Here is a 15,449-nt window from a genome sequence, read left to right as displayed (position 1 = left end):
TTAATGGAAGAAGAAGGAGTCTCCCTGCCAACTGTTTTCATATAATACTGTATTCTAAATCCCTGACCTGATACTGTTATTTTAAGATTAAGTGGGTTGAGCTCACTAATATACATTATGGCATCCATTCTTTCTCCTAGTTCAAGATTAAATAATACATGATAGAAAGCATATAGTGAGTAATGCACATAAGTCCTCTATAACTATTTATTTTTGTCTCAAAGGTAAATGGAAAGACCCAATAAATAAGTCTGTTTCCAGACAAGCTAAATGTATTTATACGTGTTTTGTTTAAAATATCACCAGTGTAGAACAACTTTTCTATGAGATGCCAAGAAAGCCTTTAAACTCCTCGTTTGTCTTTGTTTTCAATCCACCTGTTCATTTCCATTTCAGAATGTCTAGAAAAGATAGGCAAAACTTAAGGCTGCAAACCTAAATGTCCACAACTTTACCCTCCAACAACTGTTTAAAAATCTCAGAATTTGACGTAATGTCATTTAGTTCAAGAGTACGTGGCTGTCAACTATAACAATTCATTTCAAGCTACACCTTCCTACTTTGTCATGTAGTTGCCTCCCTCATCTAGATGACATTTATTTGTGACATTAATTTATGACTCAACTCACATATCAAAGGGAAGTGTTATATGTTGGAGAAACATTACTACTAAGAGTAAAAGAAAAAGCCCACACCTCTATATTACTATAAATGAGAGGTGTGTTTGCTTATATTAATAAAGATATTCCTTCACAAATATGGATCCTATTACATTCATTTGACAGAGTAGCTTTGCCAGAAGGTTGCTGACAGCAGTGCTGGGATCTCAGAGCAGCTGTGTAGGATGATTTTGCCATTGTCAAGAAGTCTTTTTAGTCATTATTTTGCATTGCTTTACTTTCCTTTTCAGTTCCTTTTCTCCTACACTTTCCTAATCCCCTTTCTTACTACCTATTAAAAAATAGTGAGCTATGAAAGTGCATGTACCAAGGGTATTTAAATTTTTTGAGTTTTTTTTTTTTCCTTCATAAGAATTGCTCTCCTTCTAACCCTTAGCTCTTTGGAGGAAATACACAATGGCCTTTCATGGACATTCACAGTAATGATGATATCTATAAAATTGTTTTAAAAAATTGTTGAGGGGCGCCTGGGTGGCTCAGTCGGTTAAGCGTCTGACTTCAGCTCAGGTCATGATCCCAGGGTCCTGGGATGGAGCCCCGAATTGGGCTCCCTGCTCAGCCAAGGAGCCTGCTGCTCTCTCTGCCCCTCCCCCACTCTCATGCTTGCTCACTCACTCGCTCTCTGTCTGAAATAAATAAATAAAATCTTAAAAAAATAATTGTTGATGGGGCGCCTGGGTGGCTCAGTTGTTAAGCGTCTGCCTTCGGCTCAGGACGTGATCCCGGAGTTATGGGATCGAGCCCCACGTCAGGCTCTTCTGCTGGGAGCCTGCTTCTTCTCCCACTCCCCCTGCTTGTGTTCCCTCTCTCGCTGGCTGTCTCTCTCTCTCTGTCAAATAAATAAAATCTTAAAAAAAAAAAAAAAGAATTGTTGAGTTTGGCAGTTTCTTATCATATGACCCAGGAATTCCTCTCCCAGATATTTACCCACAAGAAATGAAAACATGCCCACCAAATATACATACACACCACAAGAAACCTTGTACATAAATGTTCACAATAGTTTTATTCGTAATAGCTCAAACTTGGAAATAACCCAGATATCCATTAATAGGTGAATGTATAAACCAATTGTGGTGTATTCATACAATGGACTACTACTCAGTAGTAAAAAGAAATTACTGATAAACACAAAGTAGATGAATCTCAAAAACATGCTGAGTGAAAAAAAATCCAGGCACAAAAGAGTACATACTATATGATTCCATTTACATGAAATTCTAGAACAGGCTAAAGTGGTGGCTTGCAATTGAGGTGGTGTGGGAGATTCATGGCAAAGGAGTAAAAAGGAACTTGGAGGGGGTGGGGGATTAAAATGTTCTATATCGTGACTGGGTGGTCACATATGTATACTCATTTGTCAATTATTAAAGTGGGGCACCTGGGTGGCTCAGTCAGTTAAGCGTCTCTATTTATTTATTTATTTATTTATTTATTTGAGAGTGCGGGGCGCCGGGGCAGAGGAAAAGAAAGAATCCTCAGACTCGCCACTGAGCATGGAGCCCAACACAGGGCTCAATCCCAGGACCCTGAGATCATGACCTGAGCCGAAATCAAAAGTCTGACGCTTAACCAGCTGAGCCACCCAGGCATCCCAAGTGTCTGACTCTTGATCTCAGCTCAGGTCTTGATCTCAAGGCATGAGTTCAATCCCCATGTTGAGCTCCATGGCTAATAAAAAAAAAGTATTAAAATGTACATTTTATGTAACAGTATTATAAGTAAATTATACCTCAATAAAATTGATTTTAAAAGTTAAACAGAACAGGGGCACCTGGGTGGCTCAGTTGGTTAAGCATCTTACTTCAGCTCAGGTCATTACCCTGGAGTCTGGGGATGGAGCCCCACATCAGGCTCCCTACTCAGCGGGGAGTCTGCTTCTCTCTCTCCCTCTGCTCCTCCCCCACTCATGCTCCCTTCCTTTCTTTCGATTGCTCACTCTCAAATAAATAAATAAAATCTAAAAAAAAAAAAAGTTAAGCAGAATTGATTAATGTGTTAGTCCCTGTCCTTTTTGTTCTCATATCACTCCTTCTCCCTGCTTCCATCTGTATTACAGGGAAGCTGAACCTTTCAGGCTATGTTCACCAGGTTCCTTGACAGTTGACTTCCAGCTGAAATTTGCTTAGTTGGAGGCATTGGCAGGAAATTGGAAGGTGGGAGAAAAGGTGAAAACCATGATATTTATTCCCTGTCCCCTGTCTCAGTTCTAATGCCTGCTGTATATCCTTGGTAACTTTGATCCCCCTAAATATGTCTATTGAAATTCCAACTTTTGCCTATGACACTGGTCTCTGAGCTCCAGAAACATCATCATCTTCCATTTGTCCATCAGCCTAGAGATGGTAGTGGCTTCTAGCTTGCTAATCTTGCCTGCTATGGACTCAATATTTGCGTTCTCCCAAAATTCATATGTTGAAATCCTAACACCCAAGGTGACGATATTAGTAGGTGGGGCTTTAGGAGGTGATTAGGTCATGATCATAGGATTAGTGTTCTTAAAAAAGAGGCTCAAGAGAGACCCTTCTCCCTTTCCACCACGTGAGACACAGTAAAAAGAGGGCTTTCTATAACCAGACACTGAATCTGGCAGAACCCTGCTCTTAGATCTTCCAGCCTCCAAAGCTGTGAGAAATATATTTTTTGTTGATTGTAAGCCACCCAGTTTATGATATTTTTGTTATAGCAGTCCAAAGAAGACTGTATTGCCTTCCCTTTTGACTTTTCAGCCCTTCTATCGCTTGTATAACCAATTCCCTATATTCTATTCCCTCTGATTTCTTAACTGATCTCAATTGATACAATAACAAATACAGCTTTAAAGAACTATAAAATGGATTATATATATAATATAACTACAAAAGGATTAAGTGGACATTAAAGCAAGTTTAGATCTTCAAAGTTGCTTCTGGGAACAGTGAGCTTACTTGAAGTTAGCAGTAAATGATTTCCTAGAATTAAAAGTTTTGATAGGTTGCCAGGGGTTCAAGGGAAGTGGGAAAGGATGAATAGATAGAACACAGGATTTTCAGGGCAGCAAAACTATTCTGTACGATAATGGTGGATATATAACATTAGCCATTTGTTAAAGCCCACAGTATGCACAACACAGTGAACCCTAATGTGAACTATGTACTTTAGTTAATAATGAATTGACTCAATTATTGGCTCAATTATTATAAATGTACCTACCTAATAGAAGATGTTAAATAATTGGAGAAACTGGCGGGGGGGGGTGCATATATGGGAACTCTCCATCCTTTCCATTCCTTTTTTTTGGTAAATCTAAAACTGCTACAAAAAATAAAGTCTATTAATTTTTTAAAAGTTAATAAAATATTTGACATGTGGTAAATAACTGGTACTTGTAACTAAGAAAAATCTATTTCTCAACTTATCTTCAGTTAATATTTTCTTGGTTATGCAAATGTACACTATTCTGTCTACTCTAAAGTATGCCTGTTTTATCTCTTTATAGGCAAAAAATAGAAATATCATCTCCAGGGACGCCTGGGTGGCGCAGTCGTTAAACGTCTGCCTTCGGCTCAGGGCGTGATCCCAGTGTCCTGGGATCAAGCCCCACATCAGGCTCCTCCGCTGGAGCCTGCTTCTTCCTCTCCCACTCCCCCTGCTTGTGTTCCCTCTCTCGCTGGCTGTCTCTCTCTGTCAAATAAATAAATAAGATCTTTAAAAAAAAAGTATCATCTCCAGAAAAGCCTCAATTTTATTATTGCTAATTATAAAGAGCTATCAATTTGAAATTGATGCCGTATCTCAAATGATAAAACAAATGTTTTTATATTTTTGAAAAAGTGTAGTAACAATAAAATATATAAATATAATCTCAGAGCTAGTACCTAGTAAAATGTTTAAGGCCAGGCCTTAAATGTTAAAATGTAAATATAAGAATGTGTAATTTTTCATTCATATTTTTAAAATTGAATGGAAGGAGGGCTAATATGTAAGTACTTGCTAAGATATTAATTCAGTTGTGTTGTCAAACTGACCAGTAGGGAGCAATAGAATACCTGACAACTGAAAAAACTGAGCACATGGAAGTGTTTTCAAATAAGAATTTCTTCCTCCTTTCTCCACAATATACTCTAGCTACATCTGTTTCATTCTAAATCAATAACTTTAAAATAATCCCCATTTGCTGCCAAAAATGACTGCCATATTAATTTTTATTCCTTTTCTATTGCTAACTAATCGGTCATATTGCAGCAACAGTCCAAAGCTGTCAAAATTAAAATTCACATCAGGTAATAACAGGCCTACATGCACTATTTCACTGGTCTTAACAAGCAAAGAAGTCCCCCAAACAGCCTCTTTTTTCTTAACGTTTCAACCACTCCTGAGAGTAATCTTTGTTTTTATCTAGCATAGTTCTTTGAGGAACCAAAATTATTTGTGAACTTACTATGACATACTTATGAAAGAGGAAGCAGGCAGGGGTTCACGGCAATTTCTGATGAAGGTACTGTAAATGGCTAACGTGGTATATTCCTTCTGTAATTAATGGTTCTTCTAAAATGAATTGACTCTATTTAAAAAATCCACTTCAATATTTTGCTACTAGTTTTCACTTTACAAAGGAAACTAAAAAGTGCTTTATGGTGGTTTTTATTATTATCATCTAATCTTTAATTCCCTTTATATATTTACTTAGAGTAAATACATGCAAGAATTGTGAGTGATATTGATCAAGTTCTTTTTAGTCAGCTGATGTGCATGACCCACTCTGGAGCATTCCTCAAAATATCCAACTGCTTTTTAAAATAAAAATGAAGCAGGCAACTAAATATGAAAACCTCACAAAGGTGTCTTCTATGCTCAGAGAGTTCCGAACACTTTATTCTTTGTTGAGTGTGGATCTAATGGAATTGAGCCATAATGACATTTGTGACTAGAAGGGAAGATGGAAATGATTCCATTAACCTAGAGTGCTGTAACATATGGTAATCATAGGTGGTAGAATAGCTGTGTTGGACAAGGGTAGAAGTAAGCCATGTGGCACGGACATTATCAATTACCACACATGGTAACCATGCTGACACAATGCATCTTCTCCAGAAAGGAAATGATTTAGGCATATGAAGCCGTTTATTGCCTTATGAAAGAGTGATCTATAAATGACATATCTGGCACCAATATAGCACACGTGGTTTCTAGTAATCCTGCAAGTTGAGGACTATTAAGATTTGATGAACCTCCATGTACCTAAATAACAGTTCAACAGTTATTTGAACAAAGGCAGCAAATCAAAATATTTATGCAAAATAAACTTGGGTCCTTCATGTATAAAATTACTTTTCAAATATCTTTTTAAATTATATAAGATTTTGAAATTTTGTATCTCTGGAAATATATGCCAATAATTTCATGAGTCTTTAAGGTATAAAGCCTATGGGCCTAGGAAAAGGTCAAAATTAAATCTAAGCTGTACTGGGAGATGGAATTACAATAATTTGTTCCCAGTTTTGACAAAAATACTGAATTTGAAAGAAACGTGTTAAAAACTGTGTTCTAAGAAAATTTGATATATAAACATTCTTTCAGATCAGTGCAGGGTAGATTGAAGGGAAGAGATTGAAGGCTGAAAGATCAGTTGGGCAATAGGGAGAGCATGAGAACACAGAAGTGAATGATGTCATTGGAAATGAAAATGCACAGAAAAAGCTGAAAGACAGTGTACAGGAAAATCTGAAATTCTAAGGCAGCGCCTAAAGACACAGGTTGGAAAGAGCTGGCAACCTACCCGGGGAGGCTCACAAAAGGCTGTTCTGGATATCTATTGCTGCGTAACAAACCACCTCAAAACTAATGGCTAAAACAGAAACCATCCCACAATATTTCACAGCTCTGTTAGTTGACTGGGCTCAGCTAGGTGGTTCTCATTCGTAGGTCTCATGAGGTTGCAGTCAGATAGCAGCTGGTTGGGTATAAAGTCATCTGAAGGTTCAAATGGACTAGATGTCCAAGGGGACTCACTTGAATTATACTTTTTTCATCTATATTGGAAAAATTGAGTGAAAAATGACTAACGTGTACATTGTTTTCAAGATACTAATTTGACTGTGTTGCCAAACTGAGAGTTGAAGCTGGCTGTTAACTGGGTGCTTAGCTGAGCCTATCAATTTTAATGCCTACACATAACATCTCCAACATGATGGCCTTAGGGTAGTCAGACTTCTGACGTGATGGCTCAGGGTTCTAAGAGTGAGTGTTCCAGTAAATATGACAGAAGGTGCATAGCCTTTTATAAATGGTGTCATAAATCAATAACATCACTTCTGTGGTACAGTATTGGTCAAAGCAGTAATAGGCCCACTCAGATTCAAGAAAAGGGGATGAAAAAATACATCCCACCTCCTGAAGAGAAGAGTATCAAAGAATATTCTAAGACTACCATAGTGACAATCACCTGCATGAATTTATGACAAAGTATAGCAACTTGAACTTGGAGGTTCAGAAGTGTGAGTGTTCCAACCTTAATTACACAGATGGATGTTAACTAAAAAATCTCAAAAGAAACTGATGTATAAAAATCACAATAATAGGGGCGCCTGGGTGGCTCAGTTGGTTAAGCAACTGCCTTCGGCCCCGGTCGAGATCCCAGGATCCTGGGATCATCCCCTGCTCAGCAGGGAGCCTGCTTCTCCCTCTCCCTCTCCCTCTGCCACTCCCCCTGCTTGTGCTCTCCAGCTCACTCTCTGTCAAATCAATAAATAAAATCTTTTAAAAAAATAACAATAACATAAATTTACAATGAGAACAATTAACTTCCATCAAGACCAGACATTTACACTGATCTGGCTGAAACTAAAGTAACTAGGATCCAGTTTATCAACATGTTGATAATTGATGTGCCTTAGATGTAGGAATCAGGTAAGAGTTCACTATGATTCAGATATTTAATAGCATCAAACCAAGATAGGCTGATGCAATCATTTCTAAAATAAGAATCAGGTATCAAGACCAATCTAAGAAGGACTCTCAACCCTTTGAACAGGGCTTGAGTAGTTACATAGAAACCTGCTCCATTTTGACCCTCTCTTTTCTACCATACTGTAGTGTTTACCAAGCCTTCTTCTGATCAACACATTTTAAGAATGTAGGCCCATGCCATCTTTTCTCAGGTTAGAGTTTCCAACCTCAGCATTATTGATGTTTTGGGTCATATAATTCTTTCTTGGAAGGCGTAATGCATATTTTAGGATGTTTAGCAGCATACCTTGATCTCTACCCACCGAATGCCAATGGCACCTATCCCTACAGTTGTGATGAACAGAGTATCTCCACGCTGCCAAATGTCCCCTGGGAGATAAAATCATCCCACGTTGAGAACCACTTCATTAATATAATTAAGAGCATGGGCTCTAGAGTTAGACTTCTTTTGAATTTCTGATAGGCTGTTTCCTAATGGTATGACCTTGAGCAAGTTGTAATTTACAATGTACATTCCTTGTTTTAGGTTACCCTGCAGCTATACCACTTCACTTTCCCAGCAGCATCTCAGTCTCTTTGAGGCAGTACCTCTCCTCCATTTTATGTAGTTTGGATAGGATGCCTGGCCTCCTATTACTCAAGCCAAAGATAATTCTAGTGATCTCTCCCAGACTCTATCACATTCTAGGGTCAGACACTGATCTAAGTTAGGTCAACAGAATACTCTCTCCCCAGACTTTGAATTTTGAGAAAGAAATAAGGATAGAAGAAGGGTGATAGTTCATTCATCTCAGTGGGCTCCTACCATAAAACCATTCTCATGGTCCTTGCTGTCTGATGCTCTGGAATTAACTAGATCATGCATTTCCACGTTGGTTTCTTCTGCCTTCCTATCATTTCTCTAAGTTTTTTAAAATGTCTTTTCAATAAGTTCTTTTTGGTGTAAATTGCCAGTAAGTTTCCATTATTTACCACTGAAGAATCCTAATAGATGAAACTTATCTGAGGATAAAAATACCTACCCCTAACAAAGTTATTGAATGGGTTATTTTAAACTAATACATGTAAAAGACTTAGCATAGTCCCTGGCATGTGGCAATCATACGACAAATGTTAGCTACTACTAGTAAGGGTCTTGAGGATTTCATAGTTTAATTCTGAGAGCAACCTTATTTCTCTAAACTCCAAGTTCTTAGAGTACAACTTGCTGACATTGAGTATATCTCTTATAGAATTAATAATTTGGTAACTGATTAGACATGTAGTCATTATGAGAGTAGGTCTTTGAGAAAGAATTTAAAATTAAGAGAAGTGAAGTAGAGAACAAACTGGGGGCTACCGGAGGGGAACTGGGTGACAGATGGGTGAACTAGGTTAATTCTTCCAAGGTTGGAGAGAAAAGTGAACATTTTAAGGTATTCTTTCATTATAAACAGAAGTCAATTTGGGCTGATTTAAACAAAGAAACAATTTATGGGAGAGCTAATAAAGTAGGAGAAATAGGGTCACTTCAACTATCTTATCCAGTCATTGCTGCTAAAATAAATGCATTTCAATCACTTTTTCCCAGTCCTGGGTCTTCCACTCAAGTTTCAAGGTATAGGGGCAGGAGCATGATTGACTTGGCTTGAGTTCCCTGCCTACCCTTCACAAATGAGGGGGCAAGACACCAGAATTTACAGTCCCACTAAGACTGCATAAATTAAGAATGGGAAACACACTGTGCAAAAGGAAAACGGGGAGCTATTAAGAAGAAGACATGCGCTCGCTTCAGCAGCACATATATTAAGAAGGGGACAGGCATGTTGATTATCAAAAAACACCCTATGAGTGTACATTAAAGGAGTCTCCAATTCAGGCAGAGGATGAGATGCCAAGGGAAGAGAGTTTTGAAGTGCCAACTGTTGCTTAAAGAATGAGGATTGAAAGGGGAAAAGGCCTGCAACTCCATCAATTTTATTGAACGTTAGAGACTACAACTTTGGTACAATAGTGAACAAGTGAATATAAAAGCCAGGTTAGAAAAGGAAAGGAATGATGAGAAGTCCAGTTTTTAATAAATTCATAAAGTGCTTCTTCCTCCATAGTATCAGTGTACTTTATCTAAAATAAGCAACTCAAGGCAGCCTTGAAAGCATAACCAAGTCTATAAATGTTGCACTTCCATTTTCATTAAATATTTGAAAGCCAGTTGTGTGCCAGGGATACTGTTCTAGTGAATAAGATCCCTACTTTCATGTGGCTTATAGTCCACTGGGAGAGTTAGATAATAGGTTAATAAATAATGCCTTCAGACAGTGGTAAATGCAATGAATAAAATTAGATTATCGTGACAGTAGCAAAAGAAGAGAGGTCAACATTGTGTAGGATGGTCAAGGAAGGCCTCGCCAGGGAGGTAAAATCTGAACTAAACCTGAACCACATGAAAACGCAGAAAAGGTGGTATAAAGGTCCTAAATCAAGAATGAACTTGTGTATACTTGAAGACCACAGCTAATATATAGATAAATTCCAAATGGAAAGATTTAAACATAAAATAACACTTTCTGAAAATTCTGTAAGTAAAAATGAGAGCATTTAATAATCATGGATGGGAAGTTCTAAATAGAACACAACACTCGGAAACAAAATAATGATGAAAAATTGGCTATACAAAAATCATACTTCTGTAAGGCAAAAAGTAAGACAAACTGGGAAAAATATAGGGCATACAGGCCTGATGCCTTCCTTAAGATGTTAAGAACTCTTAGAGAATAATAAGATGAACCATCCAATAGAAAAATGGACAAAAAATATGAACAGCCACTTCAAAGGAAAAGAAATAGGGTAAATAGGCACACCTGGCTGGCTCGGTTGGTAGAGCACGCAACTTTTGATCTCAGAATCTTGAATTCAAGCCCCACGTTGGGCGTAGAGCTTACTTAAAAAAAAAAAAAAAGTAACATGAAAGTAAATGAAAAGATGTCCAACCACATAAAAAAAAAAAAAAAAAAGAACAAGAAAATGTACTATCACACTACAAGGTGTCATTTTTATAAACCTATCAAATTAACAAAAAAGTTAAAATATTGTGTTGTCAAGATGTGGAGAAACAATTACTCTCAAACATCATTGGTGGGGGTATAAATTAGTAGTCTCTGGGGAGGATAATTTGGGCAACATCTATCAAAATTTTAAATGCATATACACTCTGACCAATTCCTTATGTCTTCATAAAAAATTTGATCAATCTAAATATCCATTAATAAAAGAATGATTAAATAATAGTATAATTGCACAATGGAATATCACAAATCAATTTTTTAATTGAGAAAATTCTATTTGTACTGTTAAATTCAATAAGGTACAAATTTGTGTGATAAAGAAAAAAATATATTTTAGATACATGGAATAGCTGTGGAAGGTCACACAAAAAACTACTAATCATGGTTGCCTCCTAAAAATGTGCTAAGTGACTAAGGGACAAGGGAGGAAAGAAGAATTACTTTTCATTGAATTTAATATCTTGTGCAAATATTACTTTTTAAAAATTAGTTGAAAACGAATAAAAAAGAAAGACCGGAAAATCATTTTTTCTCTCAAAGAACTCGTATACTTCTTATCATTAGACCAAAAGTTATATAACCAAGTATGCCTTTCTCTTTGCCTTGGTTTATATGATTTCTTAATACAAATTCTCTTTGCTGCTTTGCTTTTGTCTTTTATCTGTATTAATTTTTAAATTTTGAAATAGGCAGGACACATTTCCATGAGTTCTCAAGCTTTTCTGAGAACCGAAGTTTTATATTCTCATAAAACAGGCTACACATAAAATCATTATCAGAGTAATGGTGCGCTTAAAAACTCACATCTTACTACACATTAGGAGAGCCAAATGGATAGTGAGAGTCAAATGGATAGTTGAAGCACAGAAAGGCCAATGTCAATGATGAACTAAATCTGAAAACAGACAAAGGATTATACTGTGGTTGAAAATACACGAAATCTTGTCAACATGTTTGATGCCAAAATCAGTTCTGAGGGAGCAAAATGTTCTGTAAATTTTTAACAGTAACGGTAAATTTAGGCACTGACGTTAACTAAAAATACATATTATGAACAGCCAGCCTCTCTTCTGTAACTCAATGTTTTTTTTTAAAGCAATAGAACATTTCAACATAATGTCTCAAAACTGAAATGTAATGTATTGGAATAAAATCCCTAGTATTATTGATTTTGAAAATAAAAAATGTGTAAATGTCACTCTTTTCCATATTTTTTAGTATTGCTCATTTAAACTGAATATTTAATAACGCCTTTACAGGGACGCCTGGGTGGCTCTGTCGGTTAAGCGTCTGCCTCCGGCTCAGGTCATGATCCCAGGGTCCTGGGATCAAGTCCTACATTGGGCTCCTTGATCAGTGGAGAGCCCGCTTCTCCCTCTGCCTGCCGTTCCTCCTGCTTGTGCTCTCTCTTTCTCTCTGTCGCTCTCTCTCTGACAAATAAATAAAATCTTTAAAAAAGATAATGCCTTTACAAAAGTAGAAAACGCAAAATTTCCAACAATAAATTTAGCAATCATTTGGTCCTATTATTGTTTCATAAGAGAAAGGCATGAGAAAATAAAGGTGCCAAAATTGACATGGCTTATTAACATCTCAGCTGAAATTAGAATGCAGGTTTTCTGACTCTATTCCTATGTTTTTTCTACCACATTATAATCTGATAACTAGATGTAAACATTTTAGTAGGAACATCATTAACAACAACAAAAAAATACAGTGCGGGTGCCTGGGTGGCACAGTCGTTAAGCATCTGCCTTCGGCTCAGGGCGTGATCCTGGCGTTCTGGGATCAAGCCCCACATCAGGTTCCTCTGCTAGGAGCCTGCTTCCTCCTCTCCCACTCCCCTTGCTTGTGTTCCCTCTCTCGCTGGCTGTCTCTTTCTGTCAAATAAATAAATAAAATCTTTTTAAAAAAAATATGGTTATTAGAAAACAAAAATAGCTGATCTAAGCAATGAAAGTAAATTTATTGGGGTTAAAATTTAAGCTAGTAGGAACAGTTGGAAAATATTCCAAAGACAAATCAACCGTCCCAAACTTCATAAACAATAAAAGTCAATAAAAGTTTCAGGAAACAGAAAATGTTACAAACCAAACACTATTAGAAACAACCCAAATGAGGGGCGCCTGGATGGCTCAGTCAGTTGAGCATCCTACTCTTGGTTTTAGCTCAGGTCATAATCTCAGGGTCATGGGATCAAACCCTTGGAGTGGGGCTCCAAGCTCAGGGGAATCTGCTTCTCTCCCTCTGCTCCTCCCCTCGTGTGCTCTCTCTCTCAAATAAATAAATGAATGTTTTAAAAAATCCCAACAAACCCAAATGTTCATTAGAGATGAATGAATAAACAAAATGTGGTATATACTTGTAATGGAATATTGTTCAGCCATAAAAATGAAGTTCTTCTATGTGCTACACCATGGATGAACCTCGAAAACATGCTAAATGAAATAAACCAGGCACAAAAGGAAAAACGTTGCATGATTTCACTTACATGAAATACATACAATAGGTACATTCATAGAAACAGTAGATTAGAAATTACCATGAGCTTGTTGGGGAGGGGTGGGGGCCGGCAGTGTGCAGAATGGAAAATTATTGCTTCAAGGGTACAGAGGTTCTGTTTGGGTGATGAAAAGTTTTAGAAAAAGTGGTGATAAGGGTGCCTGGGTAGCACAGTCGGTTAAGAGTCTGCCTTCGGCTCAGGTCACGATCCCAGGGTCCTGGGATTGAACCCCACATCTGGCTCTCTGCTCAGCAGGGAGCCTACTTCTCCCTCTGCCTCTGCCTGCCATTCCCCTTCTTGTGCTCTCTTACTTTCTGTCAAGTAAATAAAATCTTAAAAAAAAAAGAAATAGTGCTGATAACTACACAACACTGTTCATGTAGTTAATGCCACTGAATTATACACTTAAAAATGGGTAAATAGCAAATTTTTTGTCTATTTTATCACAATTTTTTAAAAGTAAAAAAATACTTTGGGGCACCTGGCTGGCTCAGCCAGTAGAGCACATGACTCAATCTCAGGGTCATGAGTTCAAGCCTCACATTGGGCATAGAGTTTACTTAAGAAAAAATAATACTAATAAAAAGTCAAAATTTTCAACACCACTATTAAATTATATACATTTTACAGTAATAAAAAATGCTCAGAAACATCAACCTATGCATGACAAGTGGTGTTCTTATCTGACCATTGGAAAAACAGAATTTATTCTAGATCTTATTTGAAATATTTATTCATTCAACAAGTAGTTAAGTGTGTATATGTTAGGCTTTAGATGGACGGATGGATAGAAGGAATGAAAACAGACGTGCCAGCCAATGCCATCTACCTTACAGACTTGCTACAAGGATCAAATTAAATAATGTAAAAGTGTTTGAAAATCATGAGGCAGTATATGAGTGCTTTAAGTTATATATCCCCCCAAATTCAAACTAAAAGTTATAATACTCTGGGGAAAAAAATACTTCAAAAAAGGATAAAATGTTTGTAAAACTAGGACAGAATTAGTTAAAAAAATAGCATGTTTGAAAAATTATAGTTTTATGCATTGAAGATACTGATGAGATTATCTCTAAGGTTTCCTCTAGCAATAAAAGTCTATAATCATTGCATTGAAATGTTAAGCTTCTATCCTGAAAATAAAACAAAACCAAACCAAAATCCTGAGTTAGGTTGCCTGAGCTTTTAATTCTGTACCTTATTATATTTTATACCTTTAATAACTTTTTTGAAATCAAACTTACTTTCCAAGTGCATTAACGTGGAAAAGGCTTCTCAGAGCAGAGCGATTCTGAATTGTTAGTATTTGTTTACTCTTTCCAGAATGAGTAACTTTTAAATTAGACTATTAATGGCCTGTGTTGTACTAACCGTGGCCAGGACATTCCAAAACATGGAGTTGACATGACAAATATTGTGGAAATAAATTTTTGTGTGTGTGCAAATATATCTATGTGTATAAATGAATTATCAGAAAGGGTGATCAGAGCAGTGGCATGAAAAGGAGTAAAAGGCAATATACATCTTTCGGAGTTACCACACTGACTAACCACAAAATGAAAGATGGATGCAATCATTGGTTAGCCAGGAGGTGAGACCTTAACTGATTTACTGGTGGCATTAGATGGCAAATGTATAAATTGTGGAATGACAGATATTCCATCACATCATGAATTAAAACAGAAGAGACTGGGGGGATAATTTATACTTACATATAGTTTATAATTAAGAAAGAATGAGTCCTTGAAAAATAAAACTTTCAAAAAGCTAAGGAATATCATTTCTTTTTGTATCCTTTTTTTCCCTTTCACTTTTAAATGGGAATGACCATCTATGAATACAGTTAAAAATGCTAACGTCTGTCCCAGTGCTTTCCAAACTTTAATGTATATGTTTGTCATCAAAAGATCAATAGGTTTTGAATTATGTTACCACATGAATTCAGGGGCTGAATAATGGCTCCCCCAAAACAATTACAACCAAATCCTAGAATTTGTGAATGCTAATTTGCATGCCAAAACTGACTCTGCAGATGTGATTAAGGGCCTTGAGATAAGCATATTATCCTGGATTATCTGACTGAGCCTTAAGTGTAATCCCAAGTGTCCTTATAAAAGGAAGGCAGGAGACAGATTTGGAAAAAGGCAATTGAAACAGACTGGAAACAGAGAGGGATTGGAAGATGCTACCCTATGTCTTTGAAGATGGGCTATGAGCCAAAGAATGCAGGCAGCCTCTAGAAGCTAGAAGAGGAAAGAAAATAGATTTTCCCTA

This window comes from Ursus maritimus, unplaced genomic scaffold (assembly GCF_017311325.1).
Source record: "Ursus maritimus isolate PB19 unplaced genomic scaffold, ASM1731132v1 scaffold_24, whole genome shotgun sequence".
Lineage (NCBI taxonomy): Eukaryota > Metazoa > Chordata > Mammalia > Carnivora > Ursidae > Ursus > Ursus maritimus.
This window is presented reverse-complemented; position numbering follows the sequence as displayed.